Below are 19,671 nucleotides of genomic sequence, written 5' to 3'. Positions count from 1 at the left end.
TGTGAACGAACTGAGTATTATATCTTTGAGTTGTTTCTTGTACTACTTTTATTATAAGCCAAAATACATACACAACCCTTTAAACTTGGCTCCAAGTTTCATTTAGGCACTTCAATAAACCCTTAAACCTATTAAACCTATTAGACACTTCAACTCACATTAAAATGTGTCTATTGACAACTTGGATTACTGCATCACTTCATATGAAGCCCGTGAATACCAATCGTGTTGACATGGAAAAGTGGACCAATTAATAGGTAACACATATAAAATAAAATAAAAAATAATTAAGACTTGAATAAGGCTTTTAAGACCATTTTTTTTTAATAATATCTCCCCCTCGTTCTCTTCTTCACGTTCTTGGGGGGAAGTTCCCTTAAAATATTTCCGCCACGACTTGGCGGAAAGTTTTCTGGCTATCAAGGATATTTGCTACTATGTTTTTTTGATTTTGGAGTTTAATGATTCTTAGAGAAGTACTTTAAAAAGAAAGAAGGAGACAATATGAAAGAGGGAAGATTGCCAGAGAATGTTCCGGTAAGTACTCACACTTCCGGCCAAAATATTTCCGGTGATGTTGCTTCCTTCTCTAATTTTTATGCCCATGTTTTTAATGACTCTTGTGGGTTTGAATTTGAAGAGGTTCAAAGGCGTGGTGGGTCTTCAACGATGAAACAACGGCAATGCGATATCGCCGCCGGTAGTCGGTGTAAAAAAGCTTTAAAAATTTCGCTTGCTTTTCTTTAATCCTTACTATTATTATTCTGGATGAGTTGTCTTTTCCTCTCTAACCTTTTTCTCATTTTTCAATTGCTATCAGCTGGGTTTTTGTTCCATCGTTTCTAATTTCTCTCCTTTCAACTTGTTTTATTTGTTCGTCTTTTTTCCGAAGCTGAGATTTTCAACATTTTTTCTTTTCTTTTTATTTTGAATTTTGTTTTTTTGGTTTTGGTTAATTATATGAGGTATATGGCTATGGATGAACATTTCTATAGTGGAAGAATATGATCATTGTGGGACTGTGGGAGGGAGTTATGTGAAGAAGAAATAGGAAGAAAGAAAAATGAATTACAGTATATTTTAGCTTTACGCGCCTCACTCTAAGTGAGATTCACTTTTTGTGCCACATAAGCAGGAAGTGTTCAATAGGTATATTTTGGTAAGAGTTGAAGTGTCTAATAAGTATAAGTTCTTTGTTAAAGTGTTTAAATGGAATTTGAGGCCAAGTTTAAGGGGATATCTATGTATTTGGCCTTTATTATATTGTTATGAGTTGTTGTTGGTTATTGGTGATGGACTCTGTCCGTTGTCCAAGTTTATCACTGTTTTCAACCTAAGATTAGGTTTGTTAGTTATTTAGTACGTGGGGTCGGTTGTACTCATACTAAGCTTCTGCACCTTGCGTGCAGAGTTTGGAACTAATATTGCTGTGTATGGCAAGAGCTGGCTTTGAAGATGAACCTACATTCCGGTTGTAGCTGCCTCTCATTTCTGGTAGCTTAAGATTTATAAAAATCTATTTATGTATATTTTAAACAAATGATATATTTATTTTATACTAGCTTTGTAAACTCTAAATCTTAGAAGCTCATGATTTATACTACCAATCCTTGGGGATTCCTTGTATAAAAGTTCAGCTATAATATTATTATTTCTCTAAGTAGATCTCATTTGAGTAGGATTGTTGCTAATTGGCTTACCTAGTGGGTTGGGTTAGGTGCCATCGGGACTAGTTGGATCTTGGGGTCGTGACACTACACATCAGTGCATAAGTATAGCGTGAGTACGGAAAACAACGCGTACCTACTAAATATCCAGTCTAACCTCGAAGAAGTAGTGACGAGGGGTTGACTTGACACTTACTAGAGGTCAAATAACAGTATAAATACATAAAGTAGACATGGCGAGTGTACAACAAGTAGCAGCGAAGCAAATAAAAGTAACTACAGAAAGTCCACACACGAGGCTATGTCAAATCACTAAAAACGTCATATCCGGCCTTGAAGGCGCTAACTCAATAATTACCAAGCCAATTCCAGTTCCAATTATTAAGCACAAAGTTGCAGAGGCGAACGACCCGATCCCATAGGAATAGTGGTATTCAGTATTGCCGAGGCAAACGGCCCGATCCCATAAGAATAGTATTACCAATCTGCCGAAGCGAACGGCTAGATCCCATAAGAGTAGTGTTACCATCATGCCAAGGCGAAAGACCCGACGATCCTATAAGAGTAGTTTATGTCACTACCGATGTGAATGGCTTGATCCCATAAGAGTAGTTTATGTTACTGCCGAGGCAAACGGCCTGATCCCATAAGAGTAGAGAATTTACCTTGCTCGCGGAAGCACTTGCGAGACGAGAAGACACGGATTCATAGTTTATTATTTCCCAACTTTTCTAAAGTAAGAGACTAAGTCGATATCTCCAATTTAAATTCTCAATCTCAGCCCTAATCAAGACAAATAATACACATGATAGGCATAAACAGTACAATTAAAGGCATAATGTGAGTCTAAATCTACCCGGACATATCATGAAATATAGCTACGTACGAACTCTCGTCACCTCGTGCGCACGTAGCTCCCCACAACAAGTAGCACGCAACAATAATACACCTAAGGGGATAAGTTCCCTCTTACAAGGTTAGGCAAGAGACTTACCTCGATTCTAAGTCCTCAATCCGGCCCTTCAACCTCACTAGAACTCCTCAAATGACGTCGAGGACTTCGAAACTAACCAAAAGTCGTATAAACCAATAAATATATGCGCAAAGTTCATATTTTAGCTATTAGAGTAATTACCCAACCCCACAAGGAAGATTCACCCCCCGGCCACATGCCTGAATTCCGGAAATTTTTGAATATAAATGTTACCCATGACCTCACGAATTCAAATATATAATTTATTCCCAGTTACATAATAGATTTTGTGGTTAAATCTTATTTTTACCAAACCCTAGGTTCTAACAAAAATCCCATAATTTTCGTTTAATCTTATGTTAAATCTACCCATAATCCATGTATTTAGCTAAAGAATTTATAGGGATCACTTATCTCTTGATGTTGATAAAATCCACCACAAAAATTCTCTCAAAATCGCCTAAGACCAAGTGGGAAATGAGGGAAAAGAAACTAAGTCCCAGAATAAAAGGCCTTGCACCAATCGCAGATGTCGCATTTGCGACATCTGGTTCGCAAATGCGATGGTCGCAAATGTGACAAAGGAGTCGAAAAAGCGAATCCTGACCAACTCTGCCGCAGTCGCAAATGCGATGATTGACATCTCGCAAAAGCGGAAGAAGGCTCACAAATGCGAAAAATGCCACGCCCATGTGATATCGCAAATGCGATAAAAATCCTTCGCAAGTGTGAACCCATCAGTGCCACTCCAACCTCGCTAATGCGCAGCCCTCCTCGCAAATGTGAGGTTCGCAAATGCGAACAAAATCTCGCATTTGCTAGACCTGAAGCACTAGTCAAAAACAAGCATAATTAAAATTCTTCAAAACACTTCGAACCGCGCTTGAAACACACTCGAGCCACCGGAGCTCCACACCAAACATCCACACAAGTCTAAAAATATCACACGAACTCACTCATACGACTGAAACACAAAATAACATCTAGAATCATGAATCGAACGCCAAAATTCATAAATTCAATCATGAAACTCAAGGACATCTAAAAATACATCCGCGTGTCCGATTCCTATCAAATCAACTCGGAATGACGCCAAATTTTGCATACAAGTCATAAATGGCATAACGGACATATTCCACTTTTGAAGTCGGAATCCAACCCCGATATCAATAATGTCAACTCCTGATTTAACTTCTCAACCTTCCAAACATTCAACTTTCTAACTTTTGCCAATTTAAGCCGAAACGACCTACATACCTCTGAATCAACATCCAGATACGCTCCAAAGTAAAAAATCATCATACGAACTTATTAGAACCTTCAAATCCCAGCTCCGAGGTCGTTTACTCAAGATGTTGATTCAAGTCAAACTTGGCCACCTTAGGCCACTATTAAGGAACTAAGTATTCTGATTTCAACCCTAACCCTTCCAAATCTAAACCAAACATCCCCACAAGTTATAAAATAGTAAAAGCACATACGGGAAGCCTTAATTAGGGGAACGGGGATCTAGTAAGCAAAATGACCGGTCGGGTCGTTATATTCTCCACCTCTTAAATAAATGTTCGTCCTTGAACGGGTCCAGAATCATACCTGGAGTGACGAATAAGTGCGAGTGCGGATATCTTCTCCTCATGTCCATCTCGGCCTCCCAAGTTGCTTCCTCGACTAGTTGACCCTCCACTGGACCTTTACCGCAGTAATCTTCTTGGACCTCAACTGGCGAACCTGCCTGTCAACAACGGTAACTGGCTCCTCCTCATAACCCCAGAATCTCATCTAGTTAAATCGTGTTGTAATCTAACACATGCGGCATGTCGGCATGATACCTCCGTAGCATAGACACGTGGAAGACCGGATGAACTCCTGATAGACTGGGAGGCAAAGCAAGCTCATAAGCAACCTCTCCAACTCGCCTCAACATCTCAAATGGGCCAATAAACTTGGGCTCATCTTGCCCTTCTTTCCAAACCTCATGATGCCCTTCATCGGCGAGACTTTCAAGAGAACCTTCTCGCCCGCCATAAATGATAAGTCACGCGCCTTCTGATTCGCTTAACTCTTCTATCCGGACTGTGTCATACGAAGCCACTCCTGAATCAACTTTACCTTCTCCAAGGCATCCTTCACTAGATCAGTGCTATATAACTTAGCCTCACCGGGCCCAAACCATCCGATGGGCGAACGACATTGCCGACCATATAAAGAATCAAATAGAGCCATCTTGATGCCGGACTGATACATGTTGTTGTAAGCAAAATCGGCCAAGGGCAAGAATCTTTCCCACTACCCTCCAAAGTCGATGACACAAGCTTTGAGCATATCCTCTATAATCTGAACTGTCTACTCCAACTGCCCGTCGATCTGCGAATGAAAGGCTGTGTTGAGCTCTACTCGAGTACCTAACTCGCTCTGTATGGCTCTCCAGAAATGTGAAGTGAACCGAGGGCCTCTATCTGATATGATGGAAACATGCACACCATGCAACCAAAAAATCTCCTAAATGTAAATCTGGGCCAACCTCTATAAGCAGTAAGTAGTCACCACCAGAATAAAGTGTGCCGACTTGGTTAGCCTATCGACAATGAACCAAACGGCATCAAACTTCCTCAACGTCTACGGCAACCCAACAACAGAGTCTATAGTGATGCACTCTCACTTCCACTCTAGTATAGCCATCTGTTGGAGTAGGTCACATGGCCTCTGGTGATCATTCTTGACCTGCTGGCAATTTACCACATACTCAACTATGTCCTTCTTCATCTGCTGCCACCAATAATGCTGCCTTAGATCGCGATACATCTTAATAGCACCTGGATGGATAGAATACCGAGAGTTGTGAGCCTCTTCTAGGATTTTTTCCCTCAAGACATCAGCATTAGGATCACATAAGCGACCCTAGAGTCGCAGAATGCCATCCTCGCTGATAGAAACCTCCTTGGCTCCACCCTATAGTACCGTCTCTCTAAGAACCAACAAGTGCGGATCATCGTACTGACGAGCCTTGATTCGCTTAAGTAATGAAGACTGAGCCACTACACATGCAAGAACTCGACTGGGCTCTGAAATATCAAACCTCACAAGTCTGTTAGTTAAGGACTGAATGTCCAGAGCCAATAGTCTCTCCTCTACCGAAATGAATGCCAAACTACTCATACTCTCGGGCTTTCTGCTCAAGGCATCCGCAACCATATTCACCTTGCCCGGATGGTAAAGGATGGTAATATTATAGTTCTTAAGTAACTCAAGCCACATGCACTGCCTCAAATTAAGATCCCACTGCTTAAACAAATGTTGCAAGCTATGATGATTGGTGTAAACCTCACAGGACACCCCATAGAGATAATGCCTCCGAAATTTTAGAGCATGAACTATCACGACCAACTCCAAACCATGAACGAGGTAATTCTTCTCGTGGGGCTTCAGCTGAAGTGAAGCATATGAAATAAATCACCCCACCTGCATCAATACACAACCCAAGCCAATGCGCGAAGCATTGCAATACACGGTATACATCCCTGAACCGGAGGGCAACACTAACACTGGTGTTGTAGTCAAAACGGCCTTGAGCTTCTGAAAGCTCGCCTCACAATCATCGGACCATCTGAACGGAGCATCCTTCTGGGTCAATCTAGTCAATGGCACTGCAATAGAGGAGAAGCCCTCCACAAACTGACGATAATAACCTGCTAATCCCAAGAAACTCCCGATCTCTATCGCTGTGGTGGGACGAGTCAAACCCTGGACTGCCTCAATCTTCCTGGATCCAACTTAATACCCTCACCTGAAACAACATGCCCCAAGAAAGCCACAGAATCCAACCAGAACTCACACTTGGAGAACTTAGCATAAAGCTTCTGTTCCCGCAAGGTCTGAAGCACTAATCGCAAATGTTGCTCGTGCGCCTCCATACTACGCGAGTAGATCAATATGTCGTCAATGAAGACAATGAAAAATGAGTCAAGATAAGGACTAAACACCCGATTCATCAAATCCATAAATGATGTCGGGGCATTAGTCAAGCCAAAGGATATCACCAAGAACTCATAGTGGCCATATCTAGTCCTGAAAGCCGTCTTCGGAATATTCGAAGCACGAATCTTCAGCTGATGATACCCCGATCTCAAGTCGATCTTAGAGAACACCCTGGCACCATGCAACTGGTCAAACAAATCATTAATGCGCGGCAACGTGTACTTATTTTTTATGGTGACTTTGTTCAACTGGCGGTAATTAATGCACATCCGTATACTCCCATCCTTCTTCTTCACAAACAACACCGGTGCGCCCCAAGGAGACACACTAGGCCTAATGAACCCCATTTCAAGCAACTCCTGAAGCTGCTCCTTTAACTCCCTCAGCGCCTTGGGAGCCATACGATAAGGCGAAGTAGAAATAGGCTAGGTGCCTGGCACCAAATCAATGCCAAAATCGATATCCCGATCCGACGGCATACCTGGTAGATCCGCAGGAAATACATCGGAAAACTCTCGTACCACCGGCATTGAATCTAACGCGGGGGTCTCTGCAGTAGTATCCCGATCAAAGTCCAAATAGGCCAAATAACCCTTCTCGGCCATATGTCGAGCCTTCAAGGAAGAAATAAACCGGTTGGAGGTACCGATAAATGAACCCCTCCACTCTTATTTGGGCAACTCAGGCATCGCCAAGGTAACGGTCTTGGCATAGAAATAAATAATAGTGTGGTATGGGGACAACCATTCCATGCCCAAGATAACCTCAAAGTCAACCATATCGAGCAATAGAAGCTCCGCTCTAGTCTCATATCCACAGAAAGTCATGACACAAAGATCGGTAGACCCGATCCACAATAACAGAATCTCCCACTTGTGTGGACACATATACAGGGATGCCTAAGAACTCGCGAGGTACATCCAAATAGGGACCAAATAGAGAAGAAACATTAGAGTAAGTAGACCCTGGATCAAATAATACTGAGGCATCCCTACGGCAGATAGAAATAGTATATGTGATCACTACATCATAGGCGATTGCCTCTGGCCTAGCGGGGAAATCATAAAATCTAGCTGGAGTGCCACATGTCTGGCCTCCACCTCTAGGACGAACCCTACCCACCTGCCCTCTGCCTCTAGCCGGCCGACCGAGCGGTGTGGTAGCTGGTGCGGTAATCATGGGTCGATGGTCCTGCTGCTCGGCTTTGCCCCGAAGTCTGGGACAAAACCTATTCATGTGGACAAGATCCCCGCACTCGAAACAACCCCTTGGAGTAGTGGGTTGTTGACCTGAAGTCTAACCCTAATAGCATGAATACCCACTGGAGGAATTCTGAATAGGTGGCAGACAGTAAGTACTCTCTGGAATAACACTGAAGTAGTGTCGTGCTGGAGCACTCCGAACAGGTGGTGGTGCTGACTGTATGGGCATGCTGGGATTAACCCTCATGAACTAACCTCTGCCCCCAGGTGGGGCGCCAATGAATCCTCCAAACTACTGGGGCCTCTTATCCCTTGGCGGAAACTCTCCGTTGCGGTTGCGAATACGCTCGATCCTCCGATCTATATCCACAGCCTGATCTATATACGCTCGACCCGCAATGAACCTCCTCACCCTCTCCGCGTCTGTGGGGAGTAAAATAGCTGCATGGTGAAACAAGTCAGTGAATCTCACCTCATAGTCGGTCACACACATATGACCCTGACGGAGTCGCTCAAACTGAACTCAAAGCTCCTTTCTCCCAGAAGGTGGAATGTACTTCTCCAAGAACAGATACGTAAACTAATTCCAAGTTAGGGAGGTGAACCTGCTAGCCTGCTATGAAGGTAAGCCTGCCACCATATGCGGGCCTTACCCTCAAGCTGAGAGGTGGTAAAGTACACCCAGTGGGACTCCAATATCCCCATGTTCCGGAGTCTATCCTTGCACCGGTCAATGATATCATGAAGGTCCTCTGACCGTTCACCCCCTAAGTTGGGGGGAAAGCCTAGTCCATCTGTCCAGCCACGTCTACTGATCAACGATCGTGACTGGTATAGCCTATGGCACAGTCGCTGCAACTGGCTGGGCTCCGCCCGCAGGTAGTGCACATGGGGTCGGATAAACGGCAGCGGCGTGCCATGGAGCCTGAGCGGTAGGGGTCAGTGCTCCCCCTCCTGCCTGAGATATGGCAGGGTCCGCTGGAAAAGAACCAGCATGCGTCATGGAGTCCATGAACCGCAACATATGACCCATGACCTCCTAGAATCCCGGCGCAATCATGAAATCTGCTGGGGCTGGTACAGTTACAAGCGTCGCATCCTGCTCCTCAACAACAGGATCCTCCACTGGATCCACTGGTGGTACACTAGGAGAAACTCTAGGATGCCCTCATCCTCTGACAAAAATTGGAGCCCTCCCCCGGCCTCACCTCAGCCTCTAGCAATGGGGGAGCAGCTCCTTTACCGCCTGGTATATCTACCGCGCGCGTTCTCACCATCTGTAAGAGATCAATAGAAAGATACTTAGCACAATATCAACTGCACGATAGCAGATGACGAAAGAAAAGTTTCCTAACACCCTATAGCCTGTTGAAAATAAGTACGGACGTCTCCCCACCGATCTGCAAGACTCTACTAGGCCTACACCTATGTAAACCTAAAGCTCTGATACCAAATTGTCATGACCAAAAACTCATAATAGGTCGCGATGACACATAACACCTCCGTTAGGCAAGCCCACAATGAAACTACTATTTATTTATCTCTTTTTACTATTTAAAACAATTATTTTCCTTCTAAGAGAAATATAATAAACAAGATTTCATGCAACTGTAACTACTCTTTTCTTAACCAAATACCAGTATTATAAGTACATCCACTATAGTGATAGAAATGATGAGTACAATAGTATATAAGTGCTAAAAATCCCCAAAATCCGGCGCCACAAGTACATGAGAAATCTAGAGAATATACAAAACTACTACAACTACTGTTTGAAAGTGATAGACAAAAATGATAAATAAAGTGGAGGGAGACTCCGGTGCCGCGGATCGTAGCAAGGCAAGCAGCTCACCACTAAGTATCCGTATATGATCGGCTGCGAGCCCGCATGACCACTGGTAGTACCTGCTTCAGTATCTGCACATCAGTGTAGAAGGGTAGGGTGAGTACGGAAGACAATGCGTACCCAGTAAATATCCAGTCTAACCTCGAAGAAGTAATGACAAACGGTCAATTTGACACTTAATAGAGGTCAAATAACAGTATAAATACATAAAGAAGACATGGCGAGTGCACAACAAGAAGCAGCGAAGCAAATTAAACTAACCACAGTAATGGGATGACCCAATATTTCATCTTAAAATTTAAAACATTTATTTTTATGTTCTGAGACCTCGAATAGAACCTTTCAGCATTACTCGACTTGCATGCGCAGTCGGTAAATTTTTTCGGAAAATGTTTATGTGAAAAATTGATTAAAATGTGAAATGGAGCTTCAAAACTCATTTGAGTTGACTTCGATCAACGTTTTGAGAAAATGAACCCGAATCAGTGTTTTGATAGTTCAGGTTGGTCCGTATCGTGATTTGGGACTTTGGCGTATGCCCGGAATCAAATTCGGAGATCCCTAGCTCGAATTATTGCCATTTAACGGAAACTAGAAATCTAAAGGCTAAAGATTTCCAAAGTTTGACCCTGAATTTGACTTTATCGATATCAAACTCGGATTGAGATTCCGAGAGTTGGAATAGCTCTGTTATGTCATTTATGACTTGTGCGCCAAATTTGAAATCATTCCTGATTCATTTAATACATTTCGGCACGGGTTTTGTAAAGTAAAAAGTATGAAACTCATAAGTCCGAATCGAGGTGTGAATTTTAATTTTAACTTTATTTGAAGTGATTTGAGAACCCGAGTAAGTCTGTATTATGTTACGGGACTTGCTGGAATATTCAGACGAGGTCACGAGAGGCTCGGGTAAGTTTCAGACGAGTTTCGAACCATTTTTATTCAAGAACACAGGTCTAGTTCTGGTGTTTCGCACCTGCGACTTTTGGAGCGCAGGTGCGGCCCCGCTTCTACAGAGAGCCTTGTCGCTTATGCAATTTGGAGATTGGCCAGACTTCTCGCTTTTGCGAGCAAATGATCGCAGGTGCAGCCATTGCTTTTGCGGCTCAGCGACCACAAATACGAAGAGACCGCTTCTGCGGCTCTTCATGCGCTTCTGCGTAGCCGCAAACGCTGCTCAATTTCCTTAGATGCGAACACCCGCCTGGCAGGCCCATTTCGCATATGCGAGATTTTTTCTCGCAAAATGCGAGCTTGCAGATGCGTAAATTTGTCCGCAGATGCGAAAATGCTGGACAGAATATATAAAATCGGGTGTTAGCCATTTTTGCTCCTTTTTGAGTTTTGCGTCTCGATTTGGGCGAATCCAAAGGGGTTTTTCACGACATCTACTTGGGTAAGTGTTCTATATCCGAAAGTGATTATATTTCATAAATTCATATTTATTTTCATCGTTTATTTTAGATTTAGATGGAAGAAATTGGAATTTTTTTAAAACTTTCCAAAAACGAAAATTTAGGATTTGAAAGACAATCCGATGTCGAAATTCGATAATTTTAGTATGGTTGAACTCGTATCGGAACGGGTTTTCGAATTCCGTAATGTTTTGTTGGGTTCCTAAAAGTGAGCCTCATGTTGACTTTTGGTTGACTTTTCCAAAAATGACTTAAATTAAGTCTCTTTTGAAATGTGAATAATTTCTAAAGCTCCAATTGAATTGTTGGCCAATAATTTGATAGGAGACTAATTCGAAGGAAAAGCTGTGGTCGAGTGATCACTTGAAATTGCGAAACGAGGTAAGTGTCGTGGTTAACCTTGACTTGAGGGAATAAAATTCTTGAATTAATTGTTACGCGAATTTCATGTGTAACGATATATAGGCGAGGTGATGAGTGCCTATACGTCGTCAAATTTATTATTTCCATATTTATCTGAAAATTATAAATTATTTTAAATCATGAATTAATTATTATATTAATTATGTCTCTCATATTCCTTGCCCAAAATTATATCTTGAATTTATGCGATAATTGCTACATGCTTATTTGACTTATGTGTCTTAATTGCTACTTGACATTTAGCATATTAAATATTAAATTGCTTATTTCTCCCTGATTTCTACAATTAATTGCTACATGTCATTACTTCTTGTGCAGATACCGAAGTTGGTCCTAGCGGCATACTGTAAATTTTTTCGGATTCAGCTATCAGAGGAGACTTGAAGTATAACTGCACAGCGTTCGCAACTCTGAAGTCCCCTTCTACTTTATCTGTTGTGTGCTTCCTTTCAGACAACTTTATTTTTATTTAAACCCTTATTTGTATTATTCTAGAAGTTTGTGCACTTGTGACTCCAGTTCTTGGATGGTATTTAGACATCGTTATTATTTTGGTTTGTTCAATTAAAATTGAGATATTATTTCGGTTGTTTTTTCTTTACTATTTAATTAAGGTGAATTGTTAAAAATGGTTAAAATTATTCTAACGCTGGCTTACCTAGCAAGTGAAATGTTAGATGTCATCACGGTCCTGAAGGAGGGAGTGTCGGGTCGTGACAAGTTTGTCACGCCCCAAACGCGGGGAGCACGACCGACGCTCAACCGAGTAAACCCGACTAAGCAAGCCTGTGAGATTTCATTCTACCCAAATTCATCTATGAATAAAGAGGAGATATACTCCGTTAATCAAATACTGAAAAGATTTCATTAACCACTTCCATTTCATTCTCATTAACATCATCATTCAATATTTCTAAAATAGTACGAGTTTATAGTTTTAATGAAAAACATGTTGCCAAATACCAACAGTTCTAATTCAATTTCCAACATCAAACACCACCCACAACCTGTCTACGGAGGCTCAACAGAAGAGAAATATGAAAAAGACGGCAACAAGGCCCCGGCTATACCTCAACCACAAAGTACATGAGAAACAAAAGATACATGACTCCGAAATGAAGTGAGGCTCACCAAGCCAGTTGAAGAGAGTGTACCGCTATAACTGATCAATGTTGCTTGCTGTAGAACCATCTGTATCTATTAAAGATGCAGCGCCCCCGACAAAAGGGACGTTAGTACAGTTGAACAGTATTATTATGTAAAGCTAAAAGTCCTCTTTCAAAATAGAATGACCATATAAGAAAAGAAAAACTGTAGAAATAGCCAATCACAATCAACTATATCCAAATGACCAATTGAAACATAACAATTTTCAAAATACAAAAATAATATATATTTTTGGTTGGGAGATAATTAGCACCGATATACCACCGTCTTTGTTAGCACGGAGTCCGGTCACGCCCGATCGGCTAGGCCATCTCCCCACGAACAATGTAGTTTGACATGTGATGCGAAAGAAAGTTGTTACCAAGAGTAGTACCACCATGTGCCCAACATGGCGTCCGATCTCCACCCAATTAGCTAGGCCGACTTCCGACATATGCTGTGTGGGTAACTTTTCCAATTCACAACTATTACCAGTTTCATCCAAATTATATGACCCACCCTTCCTCAGTTTTGCTAATGATACTCCCAAAAATATTTTTAATATTTGATTTGCACACAAAGATAATATAAATACAATTGTACTCACCGCAACCTCTTTCACATTATATAAATTCTCATTAGTATTTCCAGTCACTCACAATAATAATATTTCCTTGGCTCATCTGGCCATTTATAAGATTCTTTATTCCTAGCACGGTGGACGTATTTCATGTTCCATACTTTCACCTCTTTTATTTTCAAGGACCACCATCAAATATCAACATACAGAATATTTCAAAAATCATATACTTCTAATCCATTTGTAATGGGAACTTTAAACACAAAAGGTTTCTTCCTAAAGAATGGGGCATACCAACCAGCAATAGAAACACACATCAAAATCATAAACAATCAATACACCATTTATTCTTGCAATACTCTTCCCCAGAAATGACAATGTACAATTTCAACACCTGAGAATATAAGAACTCGAATCACACTGGATATATTTATAAAGCAAAGCATTAGTTAAAGCATCTATTATGAGCGTGAATTGAGTACAAAAGCTTTTAGGCAATTCTATTTTCGAAATCATTTTTAAACAATTGAGTCGAGGCTCATTTCATATTCTTTATCGCATCCTCTCATTTTATTTGCACTACTAGCCACAATCATAACTTAAAATCTTGGCACGTTGGCCACACTCTATATCCCCAATTAACTTATTTTATTTTCAAGCATCTTTATAGATTATCAATAACAAGATATTTTTAATCAAGCAATTTAGAGTCTTAAGCACATCGAGTTTTTCTCACCCAATTGGTATACTAGTTTTCATTTAAAACACGACTCAAAGTCATAATATTTTAATACGCAAACCATACTTTGAACATATATCTTTCGAATTAAGGCTCATTCGGAATAGTCAAGTTTATAGGAGATAACCCGGAATATAGAAATTAGAAATCTTGATCCAACCATACTTGAACTTACAGGAACATTATGGAATTCGATTCTAAGAGAGAAAGTTTAGCCAACATACCTTGTCCGAGCTTTCCTTAAGTTATTACAACTCCCAACACTTCTAGCAATAACAATCTATAGGAAGATAGTGAAAATCGGTTAATAATTAGAAGGTTTTCCATGATGTAACTCTCTTAGGATTTTGTCAAACACCTAACATGCGAAATAGACTACAAAGCTCTACAATGGAGATCCTTTCATCCCTCAACCAATTTTAACAAGAAACTACCCAAAATAGTTCATTAACCCCACATACTACAACTTTGTGTCACATGCATGGCTTATTTTCAACCCCACAATATATTTAAACTCATAACCTCTTGTATGAAAGCTTAGAAGTAGGACTTAACCGGATGAAGGATATTCTAGTGATTGACTTCCTTGATTCTTGAAGATTGATGCAAGATTGTATGATTGGGAGGTTAGCTTTTCTCCTTCTCACTTTAAAATGCTCTCACCTCTCTCTAGACTCAACAGAATATCATCCCAAATAAAGCCCCAAAGGCTATTTATTAAAATGGGGCCGGGTTATAAAAACCTCAAAATTTACACAGCCGCTTCGCATGGGGTGGCGCACGGCACGGTAGTGAAAAAGGTGCCTATAAACTAAAATTTGAAGTGTTTTGGATATCCCCACAGGCATGCCACATGGGGCGGCGCGGTAGTGTCACATTTTGCTAGCTTTTGGTAATTTAGTCATAACCTCTTGTAGGAGTGTCCAAATAATGAATGGCTTGAAGCGTTAGAAACTAGACTCGAAGATCTTTCATTTGATGGATTGTTCATCACATAAATCTTTATATATATGTAGATATACTCGTCCAAAGTTTGGTCTTGTGCGTACTCATTTGGAACTTTAGTCTATCATGTATTTTTCAACTTGGCTTAGACTTAGGCCTCTTCTTAGACCCCACGTCACTTATAATATGCCTCGTACACTTATTATCATATCCAATTGATATCTATCATATTAATAGCCCTCGTCTTTACATAAAATAATATAATTAGCACACATCAACTTCCTTAATAGTGCTTAAGTACTTCAAAATTATTTCGGGGTGATACAAAGTTGGTATCAGAGCACTAGGTTACTTAGGTCTCACGAGTCACGAGAAAGCTTATTAGAGTCTGAAGGATCGGTACAGAGACGTTTGTACTTATCTTCCAGAGCCTATGAAGTTTAGGAACAATATCACTTCTTTCTTATTCTGTCGTGCAATTTTTATTCTATCATCGATGATTGAACCAATCTATTCTTGTTCTCTCGTAGATGGTGAGAACACGTACTACATCTACCGTTGGACATGAGTCAGAGCCCTCTGTGACAACTATGTCCAGGGGTAGAGGCTGAGGTCGAGGTCACGTTAGAGGCTGAGGCTGAGGCAGAGCCCAGCCTCGAGCTCGAGCAGCAGCACCTGTTGTGGATCCTCAGGTGGATTTTGAAGAGGAGGTTCCAGCTCAGATTGTACCTATTGGACCAGTTCAGGTCCTGGAAGGATTCATAGCTATTTCAAGACGCTTTAGTCCGTTTGGTGAGCCTAATGGAGGGTGTGACCCATAATGGTACATTTCCAGTGGCATCAGGCGTCTCACAGGCTGGGGGAGGAGCACAAACTCCCACTACTCCCGCTCCGAAGCAGATTTCTCCCTAGTATCAGGCTCCAGCAGTCCTGCCAGTTGGGGTGGTTCAGCCAGTTGTTGTGGCACATACCGGTGATAGGCCCGCCATGTATTCTGAGGCCTTATTGAGATTGGACAAGTTTACTAAACTCTTTCCAGTTCACTTTAGTGGTACCCATACTAAGGACCCACAGGATTATCTTGACTGCTTCCATGAGGTGTTGCGGAATATGGGGATAGTTGAAAGCAACGGGGTTGATTTTGCTGTGTTTCAGATGATTGGTTCCGCCAAGAGGTGTTGAAGAGATTATATATTTACTAGACCAGCTGATTCATCTATACTTACCTGGGAGCAATTCTCACAACTGTTTCTGGAGAAGTTTGTTCCTATTACACTGAGAGAGGAATACCGCAGGCAGTTTGAGCGTCTCCAGTAGGGTAGTATGACAATTACCCAGTATGAGACCTGATTTGTAGACTTAGAACGTCATGCCATCGTCTTGCTTCCTACTGAAAAAGAGAGAGTGGGGAGATTCATTAATGGACTCAATTATACTATTAGGCTTCAGATGGCCAAAGAGACAGGAAGTGATATTTCCTTCCAGACAACTATTAATATTGCTAGGTGAATCGGGTTAGTTCGTGCTCAGGAGAGAGGGCCAGTGTCAGATAAGAGGCCCCGTCATTCCAGTAATTTCAGAGGCGTCTCATCTAAAGGCAGGGGTACTTATAGTAGGGGTCATCCTCCCAGTCCATTTAATTTAGAACTTCAAGCATCTCACAGTGCTTCAGGGAGTCATGATCCTATTATGCCTTTCTCTAGGAAGCCGAAATTTAGTGCACATCCGGCTCCTATCAGTGCACCACTGCTCCAGAGTCGCTATAGTGGTTATCCGGCCCGTTCGGGTCAGCTTCAGCTTTAGCAGCCACAACAGCAGGATGGGTGGTATGAGTGTGGGAATATTGGTCACATCAGGAGATATTGCCCTAGGTTGTCGAGCAACATATCTCAACAGGATTCATGCCATCATATAGGTAGCAGTTGCTCCATCGCCTGCCCAGCCAGCTAGGGGCAGGGGTCAGGTTGTTAGAGGTGGAGGTCAGGTTGTTAGAGTAGAGGTTAGCCAGTTAGGGTCCGTCCTAGAGATACAGGTGGGGCTCAACCCCGATTTTATGTTTTTCTAGTCAGGCCTGAGGCCGAGTCATTCGATGTCGTGATCACAGGTATTGTTCCAGTTTGCCATAGAGATGCTTCAGTTCTATTTGATCCCAGATCTACTTATTCCTATGTGTCCTCCTTCTTTACTTAATATTTAATTGTGCCTTGTGATTCTTTGAGTGCTTCTATGCACGTGTCCACGCCGGTGGGGGATTCTATCGCTATAGATCATGTATATCGTTCGTGTGTGATTACTATTGGGAGTCTTGAGACCAACGTGGATCTTCTACTTCTCTATATGGTAGATTTTGATGTCATCTTGGATATGGATTGGCTGTCATCCTATCATGCTATATTGGATTGTCACGCCAAGACGGTGACTTTAGCCATGCCGGGGTTACCTCGAATAAAGTGGAAAATGACTCCTGGCCATTCTATTAGCAAGGTTATCTCTTATATGAAAGCTCAGTGTATGGTCGAGAATGGGTGTCTAGATTATTTAGCTTATATTCATGATCCTAGTGTGGATGTTCCTTCTATGGATTCAGTCCCAATTGTCCGTGAGTTTCTAGATGTATTTCCTGCAGATTTGTCGGGGATGCCACCCGACAGAGATATTGATTTAGCTTCGGGCACCCAGCCTATTTCTATTCCACCATACCGTATGGCCCCGCTGGAGCTAAAGGAATTGAAGGAGCAGTTACAAGACTTGCTTGACCAGGGATTCATTAGACCTAGCATCTCGCCCTGGGGTACACCAATGTAATTTGTAAAGAAGAAGGATGGTTCAATGCGGATGTGTATAGATTATTGACAGTTGAACAAGGCTACTATCAAGAACAAGTATCTATTGCGAAGAATTGATGACTTATTCGATCGGCTTTAGGGTGCCAAGGTGTTTTCAAAGATCAATTTGAGGTCTGGTTACCATCAGTTGAAGATTAGGGCATCAGATGTCCCTAAGACAGCTTTTCGAACTCGGTATGGGCATTATGAATTCCTAGTGATGTCATTTGGGCTGATAAATGCCCAACATCATTTATGGATTTGATGAACCGGGTATTCAAGCTCTATTTGGATTCTTTTATGGTTGTATTCATTGATGATATCTTGATTTACTCCAGCTGTCAAGAGGAGCATGAGCAACATCTTCGGATTGTGCTTCAGACTTTGAAGAATAATCAATTATATGCCAAATTTTCAAAATGCAAATTTTGGTTAGACTAGTTGCCTTTTGGGGGCATGTTGTATCGACAGAAGGCATAAAAGTGGATCCTAAGAAGATTGAGGCAGTTCATAATTGGCCTAGACCTACTTCAGCTACAGAGATCCGGAGTTTCCTGGGTTTGGCAGGTTATTATCGCCGGTTCGAGGAGGGGTTTTCATCCATAGCATCCCCACTGACCAAATTGACCCAGAAGGGTGCCCCATTCAGATGGTCAGACGAGTGTGAGTTGAGCTTTTAGAAGCTCAAAACTGCTCTGACTACAATGCCAGTGTTGGTATTACCCACAGGTTCAAGATCTTGTACGGTATATTATGATGCATCTCACATTAGGCTTGGTGCAGTATTAATGCAAGATGGCAGAGTGATTGGATATGCGTCGTGACAGTTGAAGATTCCTGAAAAGAATTACCATGTTCATGACTTAGAATTGGAAGCCATTGTTCATACGGTGAAGATTTGGAGGCATTACCTTTACGGTGTCTCGTGTGAGGTATTCACTGATCATCGTAGTCTAAAGTACATGTTCAAACAAAGACCTCAATTTGAGGCAGAGAAGATGGTAGGAGTTGTTTAAAGACTATAATATCACCATTTTGTATCACCCTGGAAAGGCCAATGTGGTGGCCGATGCTTTGAGTAGAAAGGTTGTGAGTATGGGCAACCTTGCATATATTCCAGATGGTAAGAGGCCGTTAGCTGCAATGTTCAGACTTTGGCCAATCAGTTCATGAGGTAAGATGTTTCAGATCCCGGTAGGGTTCTAACTTGCACAGTCGCTCGGTCTTCTTTATATGAGCGCATCAGAGAGCGGCAATATGATGATCCTAATTCGCTTGTCCTTAAGGACACGGTGTGGCACGATGGTGACAAGAAGCTTATTCTGGGGGAAGATGGAGTTCTGTGGATGCAGGGTCGTATTTGTGTGCCTAATGTGGATGGGCTTCGTGAATTAATTCTTGAAGAGGCCCACAGTTCATGGTATTCTATTCATCCAGGTGCCATCAAAATGTATCAAGATTTGTGGCAGTATTATTGGTGGAGGAGAATGAAAAAGGATATAGTTGCATATGTAGCACGATGTCTAAATTGTCAGGAAGTCAAGTACGAGCATCAGAGACTTGGTGGTTTGCTTCAGAAGTTAGAAATTCCTGAGTGGAAGTGGGAGCGTATCACTATGGATTTTGTTGTTGGGCTCCCACGGACTCAGTGAAAGTTCGATGCAGTATGGGTCATATTGGACAGGTTGACCAAATCAGCACATTTCATTCCAGTAGTTGTTACCTATTCTTCAGAGTGGTTAGCGAAGATTTACTTCTACGAGATCATCCGCCTTCACGGTGTGCCTGTGTCTATCATTTCTGATCGAGGTACACAGTTCACCTCACACTTTTGGAAGGATGTACAGTGTGAGCTAGGCACGCGAGTTGAGTTGAGTACAACATTTTATCCACAGATAGACGGACATTAAGAGCGCACTATTAATATATTGG

General features: G+C 41.8%; 1 long non-coding RNA gene across 2 annotated transcripts; it reads left to right on the top strand.

Annotated features, from left to right (window-relative positions):
• Positions 1 to 325: 325 nt before the first annotated feature.
• On the top strand, positions 326 to 12,090 carry LOC138906677 (uncharacterized). 2 transcript variants are annotated; one of them, XR_011414228.1, is made up of 2 exons: positions 326 to 700; positions 11,823 to 12,090. It is a non-coding gene; the product is annotated as an uncharacterized lncRNA (long non-coding RNA). The 2 variants fall into 2 exon arrangements; XR_011414227.1 differs by having other exon boundaries at positions 326 to 709.
• The last annotated feature ends 7,581 nt before the right edge of the window (positions 12,091 to 19,671 follow it).

The sequence above is a fragment of the Nicotiana tomentosiformis genome, chromosome 2 (assembly GCF_000390325.3).
Source record: "Nicotiana tomentosiformis chromosome 2, ASM39032v3, whole genome shotgun sequence".
NCBI lineage: Eukaryota > Viridiplantae > Streptophyta > Magnoliopsida > Solanales > Solanaceae > Nicotiana > Nicotiana tomentosiformis.
Note: the sequence above shows the minus strand (reverse complement) of the source record. Positions and strands in the feature narration are given on the sequence as shown.